General features: G+C 41.8%; 1 pseudogene; it reads right to left on the bottom strand.

Annotated features, from left to right (window-relative positions):
* Positions 1 to 1,326: 1,326 nt before the first annotated feature.
* On the bottom strand, positions 1,327 to 2,676 carry LOC123994082 (annotated as a pseudogene).
* Positions 2,677 to 8,581: the final 5,905 nt, after the last annotated feature.

The raw sequence follows: 8,581 nt of genomic DNA, 5'->3' as shown, positions 1-8,581 counted from the left end.
AATTTCAAAAATGTACAGTTGGTTTGAGGTTTTTAAGTCATTGAAATTTGGAGCTACTGACATTGTACATTTTGTAATTTACTGATGGTCTCTAAATAACCCCACAGAGATATCGAATGTCAAACCAAATTAATCATGGGCATTGAGGCTGGATGAATTGAGGCTGTTCTGAGGGCAAAAGGGGTGGAAGGTGTTCCTAATGTTTGGTACACTGTGTGGGAAAGATGCTGTCCACAGATAAGTCCTTAGAAACAAATGTGCTGGGCTATTAAATAATATTAGTAAAGAACAAGAAGGCCCGCACACTGTTAAAGCTCCCAATTCCCTGCTTTATTGACCGTTTTCCATTCAATATGGATCTTCGTCAGGTCAAACAAACAGAGTTACTCACATCCCAAAACATACACATTTAACCTCACATAACCATTGTTTTTGGTGGGTGCAAAAACAATCTCTAAAAATGTAATAACAATGAGATGGGTACACGTAATAGTTGCAGAAAATAAGATGCTGTCCATGTCTTGTCATATATATTTAGGAGTGTAGTACATTGTGTTGCCCATAGGATGGCACTGTTGCAGTATGTTACTTGACTGGATGCACCTATCAGTGATATGTATGCCATGCAAGGCCATAATCAAATGTTTACTTCCCTGTTAGTAATTTGGTAGCTTGTCAAATTCATCATGCATCAATATACATCCTGCATACATCACAATTTGGATTATTAGAATTTTTTCAAATGTAACCTTTATTTAACTAGGCAATTCAGTTAAGAACAAATTCTTATTTACAATGACGGCCTACACCGGCCAAACTCTGACGACGCTGGGCCAATTGTGCACCGCCCTATGGGACTCCCAATCACAGCCGGTTGTGATACAGTCTGGATTTGAACCAGGTTGTCTGTAGTGACGTCCCTAGCACTGAGATGCAGTCTTTGACCACTGCGCCACTTGGAAGACCCTTTTTTAATCCAGTTTGGTCAAGTAAATTACGGGAAAATACCTTTAGGTTTGGTTTCTATAATTTAACACAATATAAAAGAAAATTCAAAGTCAAACAGCTAACTTGCACTTATACTAACTCAATTATCAATAGCTAGCATACAGTACAGCTTCATTTTGATCATCTACACGTTTGTAACCAACAAAAGCAATACATATCTGTCTGTGAGAGTTCACTTTGCGTTTTGTCATTCTGATTACACTTTTCTCTGTCTAGAAATCTGTCTGACTCTACTGAATGAATGGCACCACGGTGCTGTGTGTCTGTTATTACATGGCTACTATTTTAAAGCCATCTCTTTCTGTACATAATAATGATATCCTTGCATTAAACCTTTTTGTCCAAATTGCTGAAGGAAAATTACACTGTTGATTCATTCAGAATGTTGTATTGGAGCTGTTAACTACGCTAAAACCAACACACACTTGAGTTGTTCCTGTTGTCATTTTTAATGACACAGAACAACAGCTGTCCTTAGCATACAATGTCAACATTCTTAGTAAACCTGCAGTGCTGTTTTCTTTTACAGTATAACCAATCGATTGAATTGGGCCCCAAGTCATCAATACAAACATGCAGCAATAAGCAATAACATATATATTACATCACTTTCTATAGCACAACATGTTATATAGTGTGTACCTACAAGGCCACTCATTTAAAAAAAAAGATACAATCTAACAATTTTCTGGAAAGAGATTTGTTAAGGAGGATGAGGGTGCCAGGATATGTAAGGTTAAGATGTGTCTTACTGCTGTTTTGAACCATGGGTAAAACAATGCATAGATCAGAGGGTTAAGGAATGAATTAATGTACACAACCCAGGAGAGAAATGCTATGATGACATCTGAATGTGCCAGGTAGTCCTCAGAAAGTGAACCAACGTAATATGTGATCCAACCGACGAGGAAGACCAATAACACAACCCCCAGTGTTTTGGTTGCCTTACTCTTTGACATCTTGATCTTGGTTGTGATATTCATCACTTTTACCTGAATTCTTGCCACTTTGAAAATGTTCATGTATAAGCATATAATAACAGAACAAGGTGCAACAAAGGAGACAAAAAGGTCAATAATTCCCCATGTAAAACTGATAATCAACACACATTCTCCATGGCAGTTCTTGTGTGCCTGAGAACGATACCATTGACCATTACAGTATAGAATAACAAGATTATATATAAAAGAAAATATCCAGGTTAGGAATATAGAAGTCAATGTTTTTCCAATAGTTATTTTTGAAATGTAGAGTAAAGGATCACACACAGCAACATATCTGTCAACAGCTATGATGACTAAATTGTATAGAGATGCAAAAATGACAGAGAAAACAATCCCGTGAAAAACGGAACACATTGTTTCACCAAGATACCAGCATGACTCAATGACTGATGCCCTCCACTGGAATCACAACAATCCCAACCAGGAGATCTGACACAGCCAGAGAGAGGATGAGCAGGTTGGTTGGAGTGTGGAGCTGCTTGAAGTGAGAGATGGAGATGATCACCAGCAGATTCACAAAGACTGTGAATGATGACACAGAGAAAAAAAAAAGGTGCAGGAGTATATTTTCTGCTATGGATCGCTCCTCCTTAACGCAAGACGAGTTGTGGAGAGGAAAACAGTATTGTACTGCTAGATACCCATCCACTTCACTGAACGCCATTGGGAAGTAAAAACACTGTTCTTTTCAATTGAGTGCAATGAATCAAGTGTTATTTCTTAAGTGTAGATTCATAGTGTATCTGATCTAAATAATAAACCAAACGGTGCAGAGCAGCTTTATTTATATCTGAGTTAGATATAGGAGTGTGTGTGTGTGGGGGCGGTACACCCATTGGAGCCCAGCCCTCTTATCTATTATATTGAAGGAGATTGCTGATGTCTAATGAGCTACAGTAAAACAAAACATATTGGCATGAACCTAGAACCTGTTGTTGTTGTAGGGATGGTTCATATATATTTTCTAATCTGAGATTTATAATGGCATCAACATAAAAAGCTCCCCAGACCAGATCCTCAGGCCAATATAGCAACTCCACATGCAGTAAGCACCACACTATTCACCATGGTGACCACATCTACTGCAGCTCACTCTGAAGAAGAGGATAGAGCCCAGAGACAAGAGGTCATCCAGGTTACCCATTCCCATGACCACCTACCTACTGAGACTGAGCCACCCAGACTTCACACCCCTGACTGACCAGGACCGGAGCAAGGTAGAACGAGAAATCAATCCACAGCCGTTGCCTCACTAAGAGGCCCTGACATTACTAGTCCACCCCACGATGTGATGCATCATCTGCACTTCACCACCACACTACAGGGTTCACTGTGCCACTGGCGAGAATAGGTGTGGTTTTCTACCTGCCGTGGGACCTTCCTGGACTCAATTTCCGCCACTGCACCCCTCTACTAGCTTGAACCAGAAGAAAATGGCTGCTCATCGTTCGACTTCAGGTGAGCCTAAATGGATGTGTGCCTTCTTCCCCCGCCTCCGGACTTATGACTTTCAAATTGCTTTGAGCCCATGTACCAGCTGTCTTCTGCCGGGGGCTTTGGTGTTCCCTCTGTGGCTGTGGATGCCCCTTCAGCTACCTTTCCCTGTTCTAGTCAATCAATTGCCTGGGTACTGCCTGGACCACTGCAGCCCCCCCTCTGCTGGGCCGTGCTCTCTGGATCAGAGCTCTGTCCCTTTGGCTGTTGTGTCCAGCACGCAACTGGCGTCGCAGCAGCTCTTTTCTCAGGTGAGTTCTGTGGCTCTGGCCTCGCAATCTACTTCGAGACACAGCAGAGGCCAGATCATTCCAACGATTGTGATAGGGAGTTCCATGTTGAGGCATATATCTGTACTTGGGGCAAAGACTGTGTTTTCCTGGGGCAAAAGTTCAGGATATCACCAGGTTGCTTCCTGTGGCTGTAAGTCAGTCAAACTCCGCTCCATCATTCATGGAAACAGATGGCTAATTCATCACAAAACCCACTGATATTGCCAACTACTCAACTGATTTTTTTCATTGGCAAGATTAGCAAACTTAGGCATGATACAAACGCTGACACTACACAACCAAGTATATCTGACCAAATTATGAAAAACAAGCATTGTAATTTTGAATTCTGTACAGTAAGTTTGGAAGAGGTGAAAAAATAAGTATTGTCTATCAATAATGACAAGCCACTGGGGTCTGACAACTTGGATAGAAAACAATATTACCATTCATATTTGCCATATCTTAATTTCAAGCCAAAGTGTGCCCTCAGGCCTGGAGAGAAGCAAAAGTTATTACCCTACCTAAGAAAAGTAAAGCCTCCTTAACTGGCTCAAATGTGACCCGTTTCAGGAAACTAGGCATATGTCGTGGGTCAACTACTTCACAGGAAAACCATTTGAACGTAAACATTTTTGTGCAGAAATGCCTTCTCGAACATGTAAAATTTCATGTGCCTTAATAACTAAGTATGATAGCTAAAGAGATGGAGAAAACACCTGTCTCCGGATTACATTTTCAAACTAAGGGCAACCAATGCATCCGTGACAAGAGAAGCATCCATCGATGTTGTATACGGGTAAGAAAGTCTAGCTAGCTACATTTTCAGATATTACACATGTCTAATTTTGACAGAAAGTGGTTTCATTTCAAGTTAAAGTGTACTGTTAGCTAGCTGACGTTAGCTGGCTGTCTTGATAGCTAATGTGATGTATATGATCTTATTATTTGTATCTCAGAGACATTTGCTTGCCTAGTTATAGTCTAATGTTAGCTAGATAACATTGAACATGCTTGGTTAGCTACCTGCAGGGTAGTAATGTTATGAGTTGGGATTAGTATCCATTTCAATAGAATGTTACTGCAACAACTGTTGATAGTAAATTCGCTCTGGCTATCTACTCTGATTTCAGACCACGGGTAAAATAGTCGAGCTAGCTTCATTTTCAGATATTACACGTTTCTAATTTTGACAAAGTATTTTTTTCAAGTTGAAGTGCACTGTTATCTAGCTAGTTTATGTTAGCTGGCTGGCTTGCTAACTAACATTACATGTCTGATCTTATTGTTCGTATCTCAGAGCCATGTGTTTGCCTAGTTATAGCTAATTGTTAGCTAGCTAACATTGAAACTGGTTGGTTAGCTATCTACAAATTAATGCAGGGTAGTAATGTCATGAGTTGGGATTATGGTTCATTGTTAAGCTAGCTAGCTAGCTACATTTCTTAACAAAAGACTCATATGCAAGTAACTGGTCATATACTCTTATCTGAGTGTCCCAGAGCGCAGAATAACTGGTGAATATCAGCAAACATTGGCAAAAAAAGTAATTAAATTATTGCCAGCAGCACAGTTACATTCAATAACGCTCTTGATGACATGAAAAGAGCTCAACCAGCGCTGCTAGGGTGATAAAAATGGTCAGAGTGGGTTGTTCTCTCATTTGTGTCTGGAAGTAACTAGCAAGCTAGCCAATGTTAGCCAATTCACTTGTGCTGTTTTTATTATCTGCCTAAACCCTTGCCCAGACAATTCGTAAGGAAATAACACTAATTTACTTAAACTCTACTGATCACTTCATCTCATTATACACAGACGATATTTTACTATATCTAGACAATGTATCTCAATCGCTTCCAAATACATTGAAGATTATAGATAAATTCAGCTTAAATGATCAAATTCATTGAACCAAATCAGCCCTACTGCCTCTTAAGACCATGATGGAGGACTCCATCTCTACTTATGGAATCTCAATCGTTTATCATTTAAAATATTTGGTAGTAGATATACACCACATAGCCAAAAGTACTTGGACATGTGATCACAGAACATCTCATAAAAAAATCATGGGCATTAATATGGATTGCTTTAACAGCCTCAACTCTTAGATCTTATCTGTCGGGAAGATATCAATTTGTCTATGTAGATGGTTTGTCCTGTGACAAATCAACTGTAAATTGTGATGTACCCCAAGGCTCCATTTTAGGACCACTAATGTTTTCACTATATATTTTACCTCTTGGAGATGTCATTCGAAAACATCATGCTAACTTTCACTGCTATGCGGACGACACACAGCTGTACATTTCGATGAAACATGGTGAAGCCCTAAAATTGCCCTCCCTGGAAGCCTGTGTTTCAGGCAAGGAAGTGGATGGCGGCAAATGTCCTACTTTTAAACTCAAACAAAACAGAGATGCTAGTTCTAGGTCCCAAGAAACAAGTAGATCTTCTATTGAATCTGACAATTAATCTTGATGGTTGTACAGTCGTCTCAAATAAAACTGTGAAGGACCTCTGCGTTACTCTGGACCCTGATCTCTCTTTTGACGAACATATCAAGGCTGTTTCACGGACAGCTTTTCCACGTAACATTACAAAAATCAGAAACTTTCTGTCCAAACATTCAGCAGAAAAATGAATCCATGCTTTTGCCACTTCTAGGTTAGACTACTGCAATGATCTACTTTCCGGCTACCCAAATAAAGCACTAAATGCATTTTAGTTAGTGCTAAACACGGCTGCTAGAATCTTGCCTAGAACCCAATTTTTTAAATCATATTACTCCAGTGCTAGCCTCTCTACACTGGCTTTCTGTTAAGGCTAGGCCTGATTTCAAGGTTTTACTGCTAACCTACAAGGCATTACATGGGCTTGCTCCTACCTATTTTTCCGATTTGGTCCTGCCGTACATACCTACATGTACATTACGGTCACATGACCCAGGTCTCCTTACTGTCCATAGAATTTCTAAGCAAACAGCTGGAAGCAGGGCTTTCTCCTATAGAGCTCAATTTTTATGGAATGGTCTGCCTATCCATGTGAGAGACGCAGACTCGGTCCCGCTTTGTCTTTATTGAAGACTCATCTCTTCAGTAGGTTCTATGATTGAGTGTAATCTGGTCCAGGAGTGTGAAGGTGAACAGAAAGGCACTGGAGCAACGAACCGCCCTTGCTGTCTCTTGACTGGCCGGTTCCCCTCTCCACTTGGATTCTCTGTCTCAAACCCTATTACAGGGGCTGAGTCACTGGCTTACTGGTGCTTTTCCATGCATCACTTGAGTGGGGTGAGTCACTGACGTGATCTTCCTGTCCGGTTTTGTGCCTCCCCCTTGGGTTCGTGCCATGGGGGAGATCTTCGTGGGCTATACTCGGCCTTGTCTCAGGAGAGTAAGTTGGTGGTTGAAGATATCTCTCTAGTGGTGTGGGGGCTGTGCTTTGGCAAAGTGGGTTGGATATGTCCTGTCTGTTTGTCCCTGTCTGGGGTGTCGTCGGGGCCACAGTGTCTCCCGACCCCTCCTGTCTCAGCATCCAGTATTTTTGTTGCAATAGTTTGTGTCGGGTGGCAAGGGTCAGTCTGATATATCTGGAATATTTCTCCTGTCTTATCCGGTGTCCTGTGTGAATATAAGTATGCTATCTATAATTCTCTCTCTCATTCTCTTTCTCGCCGAGGCCTTAAGCCCTAGGACCTTGCCTCAGGACTACCTGACCTGATGACTCCTTGCTGTCCCCAGTCCACCTTGTCGTGCTGAAGCTCTGACTTGTTCACCGGACGTGCTACCTTATCCAACTGACATTTACTCCTGAGGTGCTGACCTGTTGCACCCTCTACATCCACTGTGATTATTATTATTTGACCCTACTGGTCATCTATGAACATTTGAACATCTTGGCCATGTTCTGTAATAATCTCCACCTGGCACAGCCAGAAGAGGACTGACCACCCCTCATAGCCTGGTTCCTCTCTAGGTTTCTTCCTAGGTTCTGGCCTTTTTAGGGAGATTTTCCTAGCCACCGTGCTTCTACGCCTTGCATTGCTTGTTGTTTGGGGTTTTAGTCTGGGTTGTTTCTGTACAGCAATTGGTGACATCAGCTGATGTAAGAAGAGCTTTGTGAACAAATTTGATTGATTGATTGATTCTGGGAAGGCTTTCCACAAGAAGTTGGAACATTGCTACGGGGACATGCTTCCATTCAGCCACAAGAGCATTAGTGAGGTCAGGCACTGATGTTGGGCGAATAGGCTTGGCTCGGAGTCAGCGTTCCAATTCCTCCCAAAGATATTCGATAGGGTTGACGTCAGGGCTCTGTGCAGGCCAGTCAAGTTCTTTCATACCGATCTTGTCAAACCATTTCAGTATGGACCTTGCTTTTTGCACGTGGTCATTGTTATGCTGAAACAGGAAAGGGCCTTCCCCAAACTGTTCCAACAAAGTTGGAAGCATATGATTGTCTAGAATCAAATTGTATGCTGTAATTTTAAGGTCCAAACACACCAAGACTGTCGTAAAGAGGACAGGGCACTATTCCCCCCAGGAGACTGAAAGGCTTTGGCATGGGTCCTCAGATCCTCAAAAAGTTTTACAGCTGCACAACCTAGAGCATCCTGTCGGGTTGCATCACTGCCTGGTATGGCAACTGCTCGGCCTCCGACCGCAAGGCACTACAGAGGAGTGTAGTGTGTATGGCCCAGTACATCACTGGGGCCAAGCTTCCTGCCATTCAGAACCTCTATACCAGGCAGTGTCAGGAACGCACCAAAAATTGCCAAAGACTATTATTATTTGTATTGTCCCC

The sequence above is a fragment of the Oncorhynchus gorbuscha genome, linkage group LG02 (genome assembly GCF_021184085.1).
Source record: "Oncorhynchus gorbuscha isolate QuinsamMale2020 ecotype Even-year linkage group LG02, OgorEven_v1.0, whole genome shotgun sequence".
Classification (NCBI taxonomy): domain Eukaryota; kingdom Metazoa; phylum Chordata; class Actinopteri; order Salmoniformes; family Salmonidae; genus Oncorhynchus; species Oncorhynchus gorbuscha.
The sequence above is the reverse complement of the archived record's forward strand: the minus strand, read 5'-3'. Positions and strand labels throughout refer to the sequence as shown.